Genomic DNA, 16,651 nt, shown 5'->3' with positions numbered 1-16,651 from the left:
CTCATGTTGCTCTTGTATTCCTGCTCTGGCTCCACCCCCGCCCTCTCTCTTCCATTTATTCTATTCAAACATTTATATTCCGCTTATATTACTTTGAATTCAAAGGTTACAAAAGAACATTAACATATATTGTTAAGAATTTACAATTTAACATTAGGGAGCCAGTGCAATTGTTTTAAAATGTTTGTAAAACAGATTAAAGTTTTTATATTTTTGAAAATGAACCCCCCAACAACAAACGGTTGTGATTTGACCTGACTAGGCATATCACTCCAGGCTTTACTTGATTTAAAAATGAAAGAGCCATCTAACAGCTGCTTTAATCATATATGTTTAGTAGAAGGATAGAAGGGAGGAATAAAAGTGCAAAGAATATCTGACTGTTGGGTAGGTTAAAAAACGTGTAAGAGACAAGGAGCGCAATCCATTTAAAATGTTAAACATCAAACAGGCATTTTGAATTTGATTCAAGAATTTATAGGTAACCAATACAACTGGATCAACAGCACAGTAACCCTATCAAAATTTTGTAGTCCACATATCAATCGCACTGTAGTATTTTGTAATAACTGCTCCGAAGAGATCCGTGTGCTGTGCCAGTAAGTTGATTTCCATTTCCTGACACTGACTTGACATTCATCAGATACGATTCAAGCCGCTTCTGCCCTCATCCACCAGGGTGGTCTGATCTAGTATCAGGTGGCGCAGTGATGGTGGCCTCGTTGCCACGGCCAAGGGGCACGGTTTGCAATGCCCTGCTTATTTGTTCTGATAAATCCTAGAACAAGTCCCAAGGATGACTAAAAAGCCAGCGGTCATTGATTAAATGCTTATTCCAATAGTCTGAACTACAAGTCAAGCTGCTGTAGCTTTAGCTGTCAGCCAGACCTCAAACCACATTCACATCATCTCTGGAGGCCTCCTAGGTTGAACAATCTTTTTTTTCCTGGAAGCTCTCTCTGCCAATATTAACTGCTAGCAGGCATACAGACCCTGTATACATAGACATTAGGGATGATCCCTTCCCCACAGAGCTTACAATCTAGTCAAAGCAAACATAGGTAAACAAGAGGGTCTGTTAGCACATATTTAATACAGAAAGAGGGTCAAAATTTCAACAACTTCATAAAGGTGAGTTTATGGACTGGATCTGATTCTGACCTGGAAAGAGCATAACAACAAAGCACAGGAGACTTAGGATATAGGTTAACATGAGTCTGCCTATTAGTTATTCTCATTAAAAATACATGATTAAATTAACATCTCTTCTTTGATATTTCTTTTTTTTAAAAATTTCTAACTTTACATTAAACTTCATAAGAATAAATCTTCCACCATTAAACACAGGGAAGGAAATCAATTCAGAACATTTAAGAAAATCACTCTTACAATATAACCAAATCATAATCCCCTTCTTAGACCACAATATTGAGGAGACTGGTCAACCTATATAAAAGAACTTAAGTATACTTTTTTTCCCAAAAGAAAGGCTTAATGATATTTAAACAACTGCATTATTTTAAAAAGTCCCTCTTTAATCATTCCTTGATGATCTTAACATCTATAAACTCTTTCAAGTGGTTTGGAGAAAAAAAGGTGTACTTGATTGCCAGGTCCCTATGCCAAGAGGAACGTAGCACCCAAATTAATTGTCTATTGATGTAATGAAAGAAACTCTTTCCTTCGTTCTTGGGTGAACTTAGTGACATCGAGATTTACCCATATTTTCTGTTCCCCGAACAATTTTTGAGAGTTCAAAAAGTATAATTTCAGAATCATATTAACATCCTGCTCAAAAACTAAAGACACCAAGAGAGTAGCTCTATCAGTATCAGCTGTTATTGTTTGTTCAAGAAGAGCGGTCACATTTCCAAAATCAATCTCTTTTCCATTCTTTTTTCCTTTTTCTTCCCTTTCAGGAATCTTTTTGTTTGGCAAATAGTAAATCTTATTTACTGGAGGCATATTATTTGGGGAAATTTTTAAATTTTCAATCAAATACCTTTTTAGTAAGTCTAGAGGTAACACGCCCGGGGTCAGTGGAAAATTTAGAAAGCAAAGATTTAACCGCCTGTTAAAATTTTCAAACTGTTCCAGTTTCCTATGTATTAAGGTATTATCCTTGATTGTTGCTATATCATCCTTCATTTGCTTGGCTTGTGAAATCAATTTTCATTAACAACATTTTTTGTTAAAGAATCAAGTTTATCTGTTATTTTAGATACCTTTTCCATTGATTTTGTCATTTTGGTCTCCATACATTGAAAGAGCAGCCAGATATCATTCAAGGACACCTCTGTGCCTTCTCTCATGCTTGCAGACATCAGGTGTTCTACCGCAGATTTTGTGCCCTCGCTTGGAGACCCCATGTATCCACTTCTAGGATCGCGTGTCTCCTGCCCCAGTGCCCCAGCAGTTGCTGGACACGGAGGGTTGAGGGCTACTGGAGGAGACAGCAATGTTTCCATGCCCGAAAGGGCAGAAGACTCTCTCTCATCTCTGCCCAGCGCCGGGCTCTCCAAAACTCCAGAAAATTACACAGTTGCTGGCAGAGCTGAGAAGAAGTAATCCATTGTCTGCTGTACTGGAGTAGAAGCTACTGCCGTCGAGGACATGGACCTAATCATCCCCTTCCTCTTTGTATGCAGCATTAAACAATGCTGAAAAGGTATGCAATAATCGATTGAGGAAACCAGAAGCAGTTAGTTCTCTACTGCGTCTCACTCAGCTCCTCACACCGCCGCCATCTTGCCACTCTCCTCTAGCTCTTTTTTGATATTTCTGGGCCATAGACTAAACTCCACTTGGCAGCCTGAATTCAGTGACGTCAACAGCTGCCACCAGCAGCCATGAATTTTGTGAGGTGCAATCTGAGGTGGCAGCAGGTCCTTGGTTCTATTTCTGAGTTTAGGCTAATTAGCTAGTTATCACCAATTAAGCATGAACAACTATGCATTCCATTTACAGAATTAGAGATATAGTTGCCAGATTCAGAACCAATGATTGCAGGGTTTATGAAGAAGTCCTGGTGCATAGTCCCAGACGAGGACAGTGCAAAGACCGGGTTAGGTATGTAGGCATGAGAGGAGAGAGCAGAGTAAAATAAGACAAGAATTTGGGTACTCGCATGGCCCCAGAGTGTAGCCCTAGCTTAGCTGGAAGTTTACCGGAGTAGCTTTCAATAAACATATGTTTAAAAAGAAAAGAGGAAATAAAGCAAACATTTATGCAAAGGAGATTGGCTGCATGGAATGGCTTCTCAATATGGCTCCAAAAGTAGAGCAGCAAAAATCTTAATCTTGAATAATCACATCTATATATATAAAATCGGAGGATTGTATGTGTGTATGTATGTATGTGCCGCGATCACGCAAAAACGGCTTGACCGATTTGAATGAAACTTGGTATGCTGATACCTCACTACCTGGGATGATATGTTCTGGGGGTCTCGCGGCCCACCTGCACACGTGGGCGGAGCTACAAACTGAAAATCAGATTTCACCCATTCATGTCAATGGAAAAAATGTAAAAAGCTGCCATTCTCACAGTAATTCAAAAACGGTTTGACCGATTTGAACGAAACTTGGTAAGCAGATCCCTCACTACCTGGGGTGATATGTTCTGGGGGTCTCGCGGCCCACCTGCACACGTGGGCGGAGCTACAAACAGAAAATCTTATTTCACCCATTCATGTCAATGGAAAAAATGTAAAAAGCTGCCATTCTCACAGTAATTCAAAATCGGCTTGACCGATTTGAACGAAACTTGGTATGCAGATCCCTCACTACCTGGGGTGATATGTTCTGGGGGTCTTGCTGCCCACCTGCACACGTGGGCGGACCTACAAACATAAAATCGTATTTCACCCATTCATGTCAATGGAAAAAATGTAAAAAGCTGCCATTCTCACTGTAATTCAAAAACGACTTGACCTATTTGAACGTAACTTGGTATGCAGATCCCTCACTACCTGGGGTGATATGTTCTGGGGGTCTCGCGGCCCACCTGCACACGTGGGCGGAGCTACAAACAGAAATTCACATTTCACCCATTCATGTCAATGGAAAAAATGTAAAAAGCTGCCATTCTCACTGTAATTCAAAACCGGCTTGACCGATTTGAACAAAACTTGGTATGCAGATCCCTCACTACCTGGGGTGATATGTTCTGGGGGTCTCGCGGCCCACCTGCACACGTGGGCGGAGCTGCAAACAGAAAATCAGATTTCACCCATTCATGTCAATGGAAAAAATGTAAAAAGCTGCCATTCTCACAGTAATTCCAACTATAAAACACTTTCTATGCCTTATTTATTAATATTACACAAAAAGAAAAAAGGAGATTACAGACCATCCAAAATACTGCTATAAAAATAATATATAATGCAAAAAAATACGATCATGTCTCCCCACTACTTAAAGACGCTCACTGGTTACCTATAAGTCACAGAACTCTGTTCAAAACAATGCTTCTTATCTTTAAGACTTTATTATACAATGAACCACAATTTATTTCAAAATCATTAATCCCTTACACAACCCAACGCCCATTACGATCATCGGAACAAAATCTGTTAACAGTACCGTCATTGAAAATCATAGGTACACGAAGAGCTGACATGTTTACAGTAATGGGACCACAATGGTGGAATGCAATTCCCCAATATATTAGAATGGAACAGGACATTACAAATTTTAAAAAATTGCTAAAAACTTATTTATTTAAAGACGCTTTTACTTCTGATTGACCTAAAAACGCTTTTTAATATTGGCTTAAATCTTATTGTTTTATTTTTTTTTTTAATTACTTACTTAAAGAGTCTTTTAATTTCAAAGCGTTCACTTCCTTTAAAGACAGCTTTAGCTTGTGTTCTGATAAAGTTAAACCTATCCTTTTGTTTTTCCCTTTTTTTTCGAACCCAACAGTGTAACTTTATGTTATTCCTTACCCCTCATGTATGTTTTATATAAAATGTAATGTGTAATTTGTCAATATTTGTTATATTTTAACCTCTTGAATACTTTTATTTTGTTAATGTACATCGCCTAGAAATTTTGTAATAGGCGATTCATCAAATATTCAATAAAACTTGAAACTTGAAACTATAACCACTAGGGACATCGTTTCTATTCTACCACGGACACCATACATATAGAGTTTGTATGTTCTAACTGTGTTTGTAACTGTTTCCTTCATGCACCCCAGTTCATAATGTTATTACATTACATGAGTACTCACATATCCTGAACTAGGAACACAGGTTCCATTCTGAACCGGGAACAAACTACATGGAGTTTCTTTTCAACCTGAGTTTCCACATATTGAGTTGTTTAAATCAATACTGAAACTTTTGGATGCCACTTATTCCAACAGATCTTCCTTTTCAGTTTAAGAGATTGCAAATTCCAGTGAGACTTGCATTCTCTATCACAATCAACAAGTCACAGGGACAGACTATCACGTACTGTGGAGTGGATTTAAGATCCCCCTGTTTTTCCCATGGACAACTCTATGTTGCTTGATCAAGGGTGGGTTCACCCAAGAATTTATATGTTCTTGCTCCTGGAGGTGAAACTAAAATTGTTGTTTATAATCAAGTTTTGTGTTAGTTGTATTGTATTCATTTTGTCAAATATTTCACATTATAATTTGATTATTGTACTTTTTATAAAGCTGTAAAAAAATAATTTCATTCACCACTATAAAGTATCTTTATTTCAATCCATTTACTGTGTTATTGCTATAATTAAATACCCGTGCAACGCCGGGGCATCAGCTAGTTTGTGATATTTAAAATGTCTTCAGACTCTATATACTGGCTGAAGACATTTTCAATATCACATATGTGATTATTCAAGATTAAGATTTTTTGCTGCTCTACTTTTGGTGTTTATCTTTTGATTACAATGTAGTTCTTTCCCAGTTCCTTATATTATTTTCCTTTATGTATCATGTATATTGTTTCATTATATGTATTGTACAATTTAGTCCTCTTATATAATTTATTTTTACCCCACCTTTTTTAAAATTGTACACCACTCAGTCATGTAATAAGTGGTAAATCAAAACCTAAATAAACTTGGAACTTGGATTATAGACTGTAGAGTTTTGTCTATTATATTTTTCTCAATATGGCTCTACATATATCCGCTTCCATTTGGTTAGTCGTTTTTTCTTTTTTAAATATTTAATGCATACTGTCAGATTAACTGCACACCAAGATGACGAGTGTATTTTAAAACACTGTAGCATGCACTATTAATCCCATTAAAATGGATGTGTGGAAAAAAAATATTGAAAATTGAATAAAAATGAAAATTCAGCAAGAGATCAACTGAGGTCTACCCATAGAATTAACTGGGCAAACTAGTAGGGGCTTCCTGTCCTTACCTGATGTCATATTCTCTGTCAATGCCCAAGAAGTTCTCACCCCCTTGTCACCAGCCTTGATTCATAATTGTCTCAAACAGAAAGGTGGGGGGGTGATTGACCAGTTAGAAACAGTCTTTGATTAGCTTTATTTTTATTTTGCTTTTGCCAGGGAGCTTGAAGTATATGCTTCTCTAGCTGTCGATTTTAAAAACTCATGATTAACCAGAGGACATCCATTTGTCTTTTCTTTACTTCATGGTCTTGCACTTTATTTTTCATGTTTACCATTGCTACTTGTCTCAGCTTGCAGGTCTAGGCACTATTTGAAGATGCTTAATTATGGTTTATAGGATGAAAGATGTGTCTTTACCAAGCCATTCATAATCCTGCCGATTTCATGTCCCTTCGTCGCTTAGCCAAAGCCTGAAATCCTTAGTAAGCAAAACAGTGCACTCTATAAAAGAAATCCTTTTATTTGAAGGAGTGTTTGACAACTCTGTTCTGAGATGACAAACACACTCACTTTATTCTAACAGTACTGAATTGTGCTGTAGACAAATGGTTCTCAAGTCTGTCTTAGGATACCACCAGCCAGTTGGACTTTCAGGATATCTCCAATGAATATGCATGAAATATTTGCATATAATGGCACACAAATATGTCTCGTGCATATTCATTAGGACAGGTTTGAGTACCACTTCTCTCTAGATAATCGATTTTCTAGCAGTCGTGCTATGGTTTCCACATATACTGTAGTTTCACACAAAGTTCTGTATCCAAAAGCTATGGTTGATAGCTTAGAGCAGTGGGTGTGTTCCCTGGATTCAGGATTTCAACTCCATGCTGTATGGATTTGGGTGTGGCACTTTACCTTCCTGCATCTCTCTGTGCTTCAGTGTGCTGTATCATTTTGGGTAACTAATGGGTGTGGATGGAAGAGGAATGTGGGGTTATGTGCAGGACTTCATATGCACCAATAATCTGGGGCTTCAAAATGGATTCAGGTGCAAGAAATAGTTTGCTCATTCATAAGGGCGGCCATAACAACTATTTTTATACTTAGACTCCACAGTTTTTTTTATTCATAATTTTGTCTTCATTTATATGCTATTGTGCTTCTTCTTGTCCTCATTCAGTTGTCCCCATGTGCCACATTCCCTAGTCAAGTCCTCGTGCTTTCTTTGCACCTTCCACTTCCTCTCCCCTCACGCTGGCTAGTCCTCCACACCCTGCAGCCAATGACCCAGCTGAACAGATTTGCCCAAATGATGTAGAGCAGAGCTAGTGGATGGCCTCTTTCTACAGTCAGTAATACCTGTCTTTAGATTTGCTTCTGAGAAGAGGACCCTCTCAGTTGACCAGGAGGTGCAAAGACAGGGTCAGCGTTGGGAGGGGTGCAACTCAGGTAGTTGACTTATGTCTCCATACAACGGAGGACTCTAAGTCCACTTGGAATGAGATATAGCTTGTGGGGAGATTTTGCAGTCCTTTTTTATTGAAAAATTTAGATTTTACAGTTCACTGAGAATCTAATCTAATATACAATTTATTAATCACACTATACCAAAGAGGTTCAAGGTGATTTGCATCTAAAGAAGCCGTAAAATCAACGGGAGAATAGAAAAGCAATCAATAATTAAAATATCATCATACCATGACTATTACACTAAGGTCCTCTTCTATCAAATTGGGCTAGCAGTTTTTAGCGCAGAGAGCTGCGCTGAATGGCTCACGCTGCTCCCGAAGCTCATGGGAACTCTATGAGCATCGGGAGCAGCGCGGGGCCATTCAGCGTGGCTCACCGCGCTAAAAACTGCAAGCTCAGTTTGATAGAAGAGGCTATAAATCATATAAAATGTTTTCAAATTTTTATAAAATCTTAAGTAATTAATATAAGTTCTAATGTGAACAGGTAGATTATTCCAAACTAATATCAGTGTAAGCATAACATAGTCAACATTAACAAGACTAGTTGAACAAGAAAATCCAAAAAGAAATCTTAATACAGAAAACAGAGAAAAAAATATATGCAAGGGGCTGTTGAAAAGTTCTTAGCCCAATCAACAAAGTTAGGGCAGTCTCCATCGCAGGCTATATACTAAGTCCAGTGATTTTCCACTTTTTTTCATTGTGTCGGAAAAATATGGAATGAAAAAAGTGGAAAATCACGGGACTAAGGACCTGTTTTACAAAGCTGTGCTAGCAGCTGCTGCGCGGCAACAGACCCGAAGTCCTTTAAATCTCTATGGGCTTCGGGGCTGTTGCCGCGCGGCAGCTGCTAAAGCGGATTTGTAAAACAGGCCCTAAGTGTATAGCTCTCGATGAAAACTGCCCCAACTTTGTTGGTTGGGCTGAGAACTTTTTAGCAGCCCCTTGTATTCCCCATCAAACTGGAGTAAATAAAAGAACCATAAATCCCCCACCAACTAGAAAACATTCAGAGAAGGATTAAAAAACCATATTTGGAATTTTGAAAATTGATTAGGCATCAACACAGGATTCTGAAAAATAATTTCAAAAAACCTTCCATAGTTAATGCTCAATCCTTCAAAGACAGAAATTATTTTCTCCTCAATTGAGTGGCCTGTGCCACAGCTAGAAACATCTGGATGACCTGGTTAAAGTAAAGAGGGTATTTTTTTTCCCAGTAAACATTTATAATCCTAATTTTCTCCCTCTCAGAATTAGGAGTGATCAAAAGAGTAGCCCTGAAAGAAATACTATGAGGTGATGTACACCTCCTTATAAGTGGCTTAAGGTGACATAAGCTAGATGCACATCTCTTAGGAGAAGCTTAGAGTGATATGGGGACTAATACTATGCCAGGGTACACCTGGCGGGGCCTCCGCGTGTGCGGATCGCCGGACTTGATGGACCTAGGGTCTGTTCTGGAGATGGCACTTCTTATGTTCTTATGTGATTCCTAAAAAAGCAGTCAGATCATGGAAACCTATTCTGAATTTCTGCTCCAATATGTCTAATGGTGGCACTGATCACAGATTTTCCCCTTACTAACGTATCTTATCTGCTGAGCTAGCAGCCTAGCCCTCCTGATGATTTTTTTTCTAAGGATTCAGCAAACAATTCACACAGCATCTTTAAGTTTATAATGAATATGCTTAAATGCTTCTATTACGAGGTTAATAACAATAATATCAACAATAGTGTGTCATGCTAATTGGAGAAAGATCAGCCTTTCCACCTTTTACATTATTCATCATCAAATATAAAGCTTAATATTGCTTTTTAATGAATCTACACATGTTTATGGAGCCATTCAACAAATTGGATGCAGACAGTCCCTCTCTGAAGAGCTTAGATGCTAAATAGGGGTGTGAGGTAATGGAAAATAGTGGTTTACCCCAATCATGACAAGTAGCAATTACAGGAGCAGGATTTGAGCTCAGATCATTTGGGTCCTCAGCTTTATTTTTTCCTTACCATATGCCATGATGTACAGCTTTCCCTTCATATTCATGGGGGTTAGGGGCACTGCTCCTTTGCGAATATAAAAAAATCACAAATAACTTTAGAGCCCCCACCCTGAACCCTTCCTGCCTCCTAGACCCATCCACAGCTTGACTTTAAAGCCCTGGTGGTCTACTGGTGAAACAGGGCAGGAGTGATTTTCCTATGCTACTGCCCCATGCAGATCTGCTATCAAAAATGGCTGCCTCAAGTTTCCGCGTTGGTCTCGTGAGACCCTGGGAACTTGAGGCAGCCATTTTTGATAGCGGATCTGCGTGGGGTAGGAACATAAGAAGATCACTCCTGCCGTGCTTCACCACTAGATCACCAGGGCTTTAAAGGTATGCTGCGGCAGTGGGAGAGAGGCTGCTCGTTTGGAGACTCACGAATAATCAAATTTGCAAATCCTAAAACTGTGAATATGGAAGGAGACCTGTATATTAAACCACAACAACTATATTATTAAGTAGTGATACTGAAGCTTATATGAGCCTGCTTGTAGGTTTAGTTTGGTTTGGGGGAATTTGGGTCAATCCACAAAACATGAAAAGTTAGCAGATCTATGGTATGTATCCCTCCATCAATAAGCTATTAGGGGCATTTTCAATTAAGACATCCAAAAAATGGCATAAATCAGCATTGGGATCCAAGTGCTGATTTTCAAAACCATCTTTCTGAACATTTTGCAAGGTGTCCTAGCCACTTTGCGTCTAGAACTATAGGGGTGTGTGGTAAAGGCATGTTTTGGGTGGCCTTTAGACAGGCTTAGATTTGGACGTCTTGTGGTAATAATCAAAACTTTCTCAAGATATCCTGGACAGAACTTAGACGTTGTGAGCTAGACCTATTTTAAAAGTGTCTAAATGCCAAAAAGGTACCCAAACTGACCAGATAATGACTGGAGGGATTAAGTAATGACCTCCCACATTCCCCCAGTGGTCACAGACCTCCTCCAACACCCCAAAATCTGAATGAAACAGTACCGTGTTTCCCCGAAAATAAGACAGTGTCTTATATTCATTTGGGGCCCAAAAAAGGCACTAGGGCATTTTCAGGTAGGGCTTATTTTTTTCATGTACATGATCATCTCTCCCTTACCCCAATTCTTCCTCTTTCCTTTCCCCCACATGTGCAACATCTTTCTTCCCCTCTCACCCATCCCCTTGTGCCTTCCCTCTGCAGCATCTTTCTATCTCTCCATCCCTCCCATCCCCCTGTGCAGCAGAACCCTGGTCCAGCTTCCATTCTTCCCTCCCTCCCATCTCTCGTGCAGCAGAATCCTTGAACACCCGCCGCCTCCCCCGCCGGGCAGCCAAACCGCCGATAACCCTTCATCCTTCCCTCCCAACAAATCCCCGCCGACCGCGACCTTGCTGCAGAGGAGTGTCGGGCAAGCAGAAATCACAGGCTGCTTCGTGGCCTTCTCGCTGCAGTCGTCTGTGTACTGATGATGTTGGCGGGAATCGGTTGGGAGGGAAGGATGGTCAGCGGAGGTTCGGCTGCACGGCAGGGATGGGGAAAGCATGGCTGCCTATGACTAGGTCTTATTTTCGGGGAAACACGGTATATACCTGACTCTAGAAAAGTAGCGCTTGATATAGGAAAGCCTAGTAGAACAGCACACAGGTGTCCTAAGTAGCCTGGTGAGTGAGCTAGTAAGCCATAGAAAGGAAGACCCAGGCCCATAATCCACTCTAACCACATTTATGATAAAAAGTGTGAGCCCACCAAAATCCTACTATACTGCCATATAGGTGCCACCTGCAGCCATACGGGCTCTTGGGATAGTAGACAGGTGGGTATAGTAGGTTTTGGGGGAATTTTGGAGGGCTTGTCATACATTATAAGGGGGTTATGGTGAGATGTACTTCTGGCACCCTTTATGTGAAGTTCATAGCTGTGCCCTCTAAGGTGCCCCACTGCACTATTGGGATGTCTGTGTGACCAGTCCATTATGATGCTGGCCCCATCTACGTGTAAATGATCTGGATTTGGATGTTTCGAACTTGGACAGATTTGTGGTCAAAAATGGCAAATAAAGTTGGACATCCTAAGGGTTGGCCAAGATATTTAAGTAGGCGATTTAAAAAAAGAAAATCTTGCAGTATTGCCGGTTTCAAAAGTGTCTGTTTCTTCACCTTCGACTTTGGACCTCTTGCGGAGACATCCAAAGTTAGACTTGGACATCCTATCAAAAAAATGGTCCTCCACATATCATATTGGCCAGAGTATCAATTGTTTTGGGGTCATTGTGTCTAAAATCTTTTGCAGCAAGTCTGCTCTGACACACCTGCCACTGGCCTCCCAAAAGCACTTTTCCATCTACTGCCCCCACTCACCCCCAGCCTACAGGCTAACTGACAGCCCTACTCTACCTCCTGTAAAATCCCTGACACCATAGAATGGCTGCTCTGCAGGACCTGACGGAGGTATATCGCTCCACTGTTGACCACTCAGCACCGTGCTAGCACCAGAAACAATTTTAAAAACGTGCAGGCCAGCATTTTCTAGCTGCTGAGCTTGTGAGTTGCTGTGATAAGCGATTTAATGGGGCAGATGGGCACCCTTGAAGCAGATGGAGGTCTGTCACAGTATATAAAAGTTTCTCCTAGGAGCTACAGCACCATTCCACTCCTCATCAGCCCAGGAGTATTGCTAATTTATGGCAGATGTGAGTGCATGTGTTCCAAAGACCACAGAGGCTTTAAGTCACATTTGCCTATCAGGTTGCACAGAGGAACCGTAAAACAAATTATTTCATTAGTAATTCAGTAGTGCTAATCATTAAAGTTGCCCTACTTATTTGTGTTTGTTGTTGCATCTCCCAAGAAGATATGTTGAAGCATTGCCTGTACAGGCAGTCCCCGGGTTAAGAAGTAGTTACATTTTTTTAAAGCTGTTCTTAAGTCGGATTTGTATGTAACTCAGAACTTGTAGATTTGAAGATTCTTGCTGCTTACCTCTGCTCCCAGCTGACAAAAAGGGCCAAATGTCCTCACCAGTGTTCCTTCTAAGGTACAGCATGACAAACCACACACTGTTCTGACTGTGGCCTTGCATCATTCCTGAATTTGATGCAGGAGAAGTGTAGGAATCTATGCCACTGGAAATACTGCTCAGCGAAATCAAATGAATCCACGACCACATCCTTAAGTTCGAGTCATTCTTAAGTCAGGGACTGCCTGTATAACTAAAATTGTGGATGTAAATGTTTTGTACATCGCTTAGATTTAAGCGATTCATATATTTTAAAAATAAATAAATAGTATAACTGGGCTAAGGCATGGCTTTGCTGTTCACTATCAGATGCATCTTTTTACCAGTCTGCATTCTGATCTATTGTATGCCTGAATACAGCATGTTCCCAACTTCTCTGACTCACTTATATATCAAATTCATCCAGTCCTTAAACACTCTAAGAACAGCTATCTGGGAGTTCGGATTACACCATTTCATTTGAAATTGGTAGCAGTGGTATTTTTCATCATTCCCTTTATAGCTTTCCTTTTATAACTTTACTTTGTAGCTTTACTCTTATTTATATCCAAATTTATTCAATTTTATTTATATTCAAAATAACTTATTGTTTCAATTGAACTTAGCTTTTGTCGTCGCAGGTTCCCCTTCCCGACGCGTTTTGCCATTCTTTCTCAAGGTCGGGGGAACTACAGTTATCAGCTATCTTAAAATCCCATATCATTCTTCATTTAAAATCATTCAAACATACCTTTATTAAGGATTAAACTTTCCCATCTACATCTACTGCTGGCAGTCCAAAGATGGCCGCGGTGTTCACCCAGAGCGTTTAAAAAGACTCCTCCCCTGACGTCGACCCCGCACCTAGCAACCATTTATATATACTACACTATAGAACATTAAAACCCACTATCACCAGTCCACCTGAGCCATCCAATCCAAAGTTTCATTCAAACCATTAGGGGCCATAGTTTGTAGCTCAAACATCCATCTAAGTTCCCTCAAGTTAACGCGTCGGGAAGGGGAACCTGCAATGACAAAAGCTAAGTTCAATTGAAACAATAAGTTATTTTGAATATAAATAAATTTGAATAAATTTGGATATAAATAAGAGTAAAGCTACAAAGTAAAGTTATAAAAGGAAAGCTATAAAGGGAATAATGAAGAATACCATTGCTACCAATTTCGAATGAAATGGTGGAATCTGAACTCCCAGATAGCTGTTCTTAGAGTGTTTAAGGACTGGATGAATTTGGATGAATACAGCATGAACAGCTGAAGAGTGACCTGAAGGGAGAGGTCAGCAGCACCTTCAGATAGTCAAAAGTACAAACATAGCAAGAATACTTAAGAGAAGGAGAGAGCTTCACCCTAAGCCACATGGAAGATAATTTTATAAGAGGGCACTTAACTCAACTAGCAGGAAGGTGCCCATTTGTTTCTATAAAATACTATGATAAATCCTGTAGAACTCACACTAGATTGATAGGTGTGAGTTCTGAAAACTAATACGGGCGAACTTCGAACGCCAAATAAAGGTCCAAAGAATCTGATTAAGATGTCGCTCATCAAGTCTCGTGATCCACATAGGCAAAGTCTGAATAGGATACAAAAGTTTTGGGAACAAGACCATTTTCACAAGCGCAACCCTCCCCATGAGGGACAAAGGCAGAGAACGCCATCTGTGGCACATAGCTTTGATTTTCCCAATCGTGGCAGTGATGTTGGCCTCATAGAGGTTCTGGGGGTCACGATATAATGTGATACCTAGATATTTCAACTTCCCAGGGGCGATGCCCACACCAAGATGAGCATGCCAACGATCTGTGGGGGAGTCATGCAATGAGGGGGGCTCAGTCTTGTCGAAATTGATTTTTAGACCAGAAAAAGACCTGTACCGATTAATGATAGACATCAAGCGGGGTAAGTGTTTGTCAGCATGCTTAACATACAAGAGCAAAACATTTACATCCACAATTGATAGGACATTATTCCTACCTGCTAGAGAGAAGGTGTAAATGTTAGTATACCCACTTCCCTCTTTCCCCTCCCTTGCCCTTTCTCCCCATTGTTCCCCACATCCCTTAAGTTAATTCAACTTGTACGTCAACTCAACTTGTACTCCACTAATCTTTTGTAAACCGCATAGAACTTAACGGTATTGCGGTATTGCAGTTATTATTATTATTATTATTATATGCATTACACAGGTACATATTGAAATATGCATGTAAATTTTGGCTCCGCCCATACTCTACCCAAACTCCTTCTCTAAGTGCACCTACCACCTAATTCTATACTGTAAAACTGTACACCCCATTTTGTGATTGGTGTAGAGAGTTGCACATGCAAGTTATAGAATGACAGTTATATGTGTAACCGAATAGAATAACTAGATGGTAATTGGCCCTAACACTCAATTATTGGCTATAATTGGTATTAATCAGTGCTGACACTAATTGGCTGCTACATGTGTAACTGCCTTTAGTTGGCATGCTCAGATTCCAGAGCATGGAACTCCAGGGGAGCCTGGTCCTGGAAGGAGACTGGGCACAGTTAGGCGCACGGGTTACAGAATGCTATCATTTATGTACCTAATTGCCTGCAGTTAGGTGGAAGCATTTACATCAGGCTATTTGGCTGGCATAAGTCCTCATGTGTAAACGTAGCCACATAAATCCTGACTTAACGCTGGTATTCTATAGCAATAGTTCCACATGCAACTGCCATTATATAAACTCTATAGTGGAGTGGCCTAGTGGTTAGAGCTGCTGCCTCAGCATCCTAAGGTTCTGGGCTCGATCCCAGTACTGTTCCTTGTAACCCTGGGCAAGTCGGTCAACCTTCTATTTCCCCAGGTACCGTAGTCAGATTCTGAACCCACTGGGACAGGTAGGGAAAATACTTAAAAGTACTTGATTACTATTCAATTTAAACCACTTAGGCTATAAGCAGTACATAAATAATATAGGCACTTTATTGAGAATTACCCCCATACTGTACAAGTTCATGCCTCCTTCCATTGTGCATACTATTAGGCATGACCTATTTTTATTACAGGCTTTTTTTCTGTTGAGCATCTGCATTTAACATACAGAAAAGCTTTACAGAATTGGGTCATACACTGTAGAATAGACTGGAAAAGATATTATTAAGAAACAAAATGAAAGGAGGTGCTTACAAACATTCCCTTTGCCTTTATTAAAATCAGTACAAAACCATAAAAATGAGAAACATTATTGGATGCACAAAAAAAGACTAATAAACGGATGGAACAGAGCCAGATCCTAGGCCAAGCCAACCTGAGCCTGGTAGAGGTTTGCTTCTTGGAGATGCAGAGCAGCTCTTTTTTCCCATGCTTTTTATTAAAACATAGGGGGGGGGGGGCACAGGGGCCGTGGCCTCCCCAAAAAGTGGTGATGGTTCGGCTCCCCCACATTACCTTTTCTTCTGGTGTCTGTAATTTTACATTTTATGTGTGCAGGGTATGTTCTTTCCTTCCTCCCTCTTCCCCCCAGTGGGATCCTGCAACATGACCTCTCTCTTCAGCTCTGGACTTCCCCACACCTGCCCCGCCCTAGGTCGCTGTTATTTTAAATGTTCTGGCAGCTATGGCACCACGTCCACGAGATGAGCCTTCTGCTGTCCAGAACCTTTCATTCAGCAGTTGCGGCTGAATGAATACTTCTGGGGCAGGCTGACGGCAAAAGGCTCATCTAGTGGACGCTGCGCCACAGCTGCTGTAACATTTAAAATAACAGCAGCCCGGGGTGGGGGGCAGGTGTGGGGGAGTCTGGAGCTGAAGAGGTTGTGTTGCTGGGTCCCGCTGGAGGGA

General features: G+C 40.5%; 1 protein-coding gene across 5 annotated transcripts in view; it reads right to left on the bottom strand.

Moving 5' to 3' along the window:
- The window catches only part of KIRREL3 (kirre like nephrin family adhesion molecule 3), a 1,600,598-nt gene that overhangs the window by 865,680 nt on the left and 718,267 nt on the right, over nucleotides 1-16,651 (bottom strand). The gene's annotated exons all lie outside the window — the stretch shown is intronic.

The sequence above is a fragment of the Geotrypetes seraphini genome, chromosome 13, assembly GCF_902459505.1.
Source record: "Geotrypetes seraphini chromosome 13, aGeoSer1.1, whole genome shotgun sequence".
In the NCBI taxonomy this organism is placed as follows: Eukaryota; Metazoa; Chordata; class Amphibia; order Gymnophiona; family Dermophiidae; genus Geotrypetes; species Geotrypetes seraphini.
Note: the sequence above shows the minus strand (reverse complement) of the source record. Positions and strands in the feature narration are given on the sequence as shown.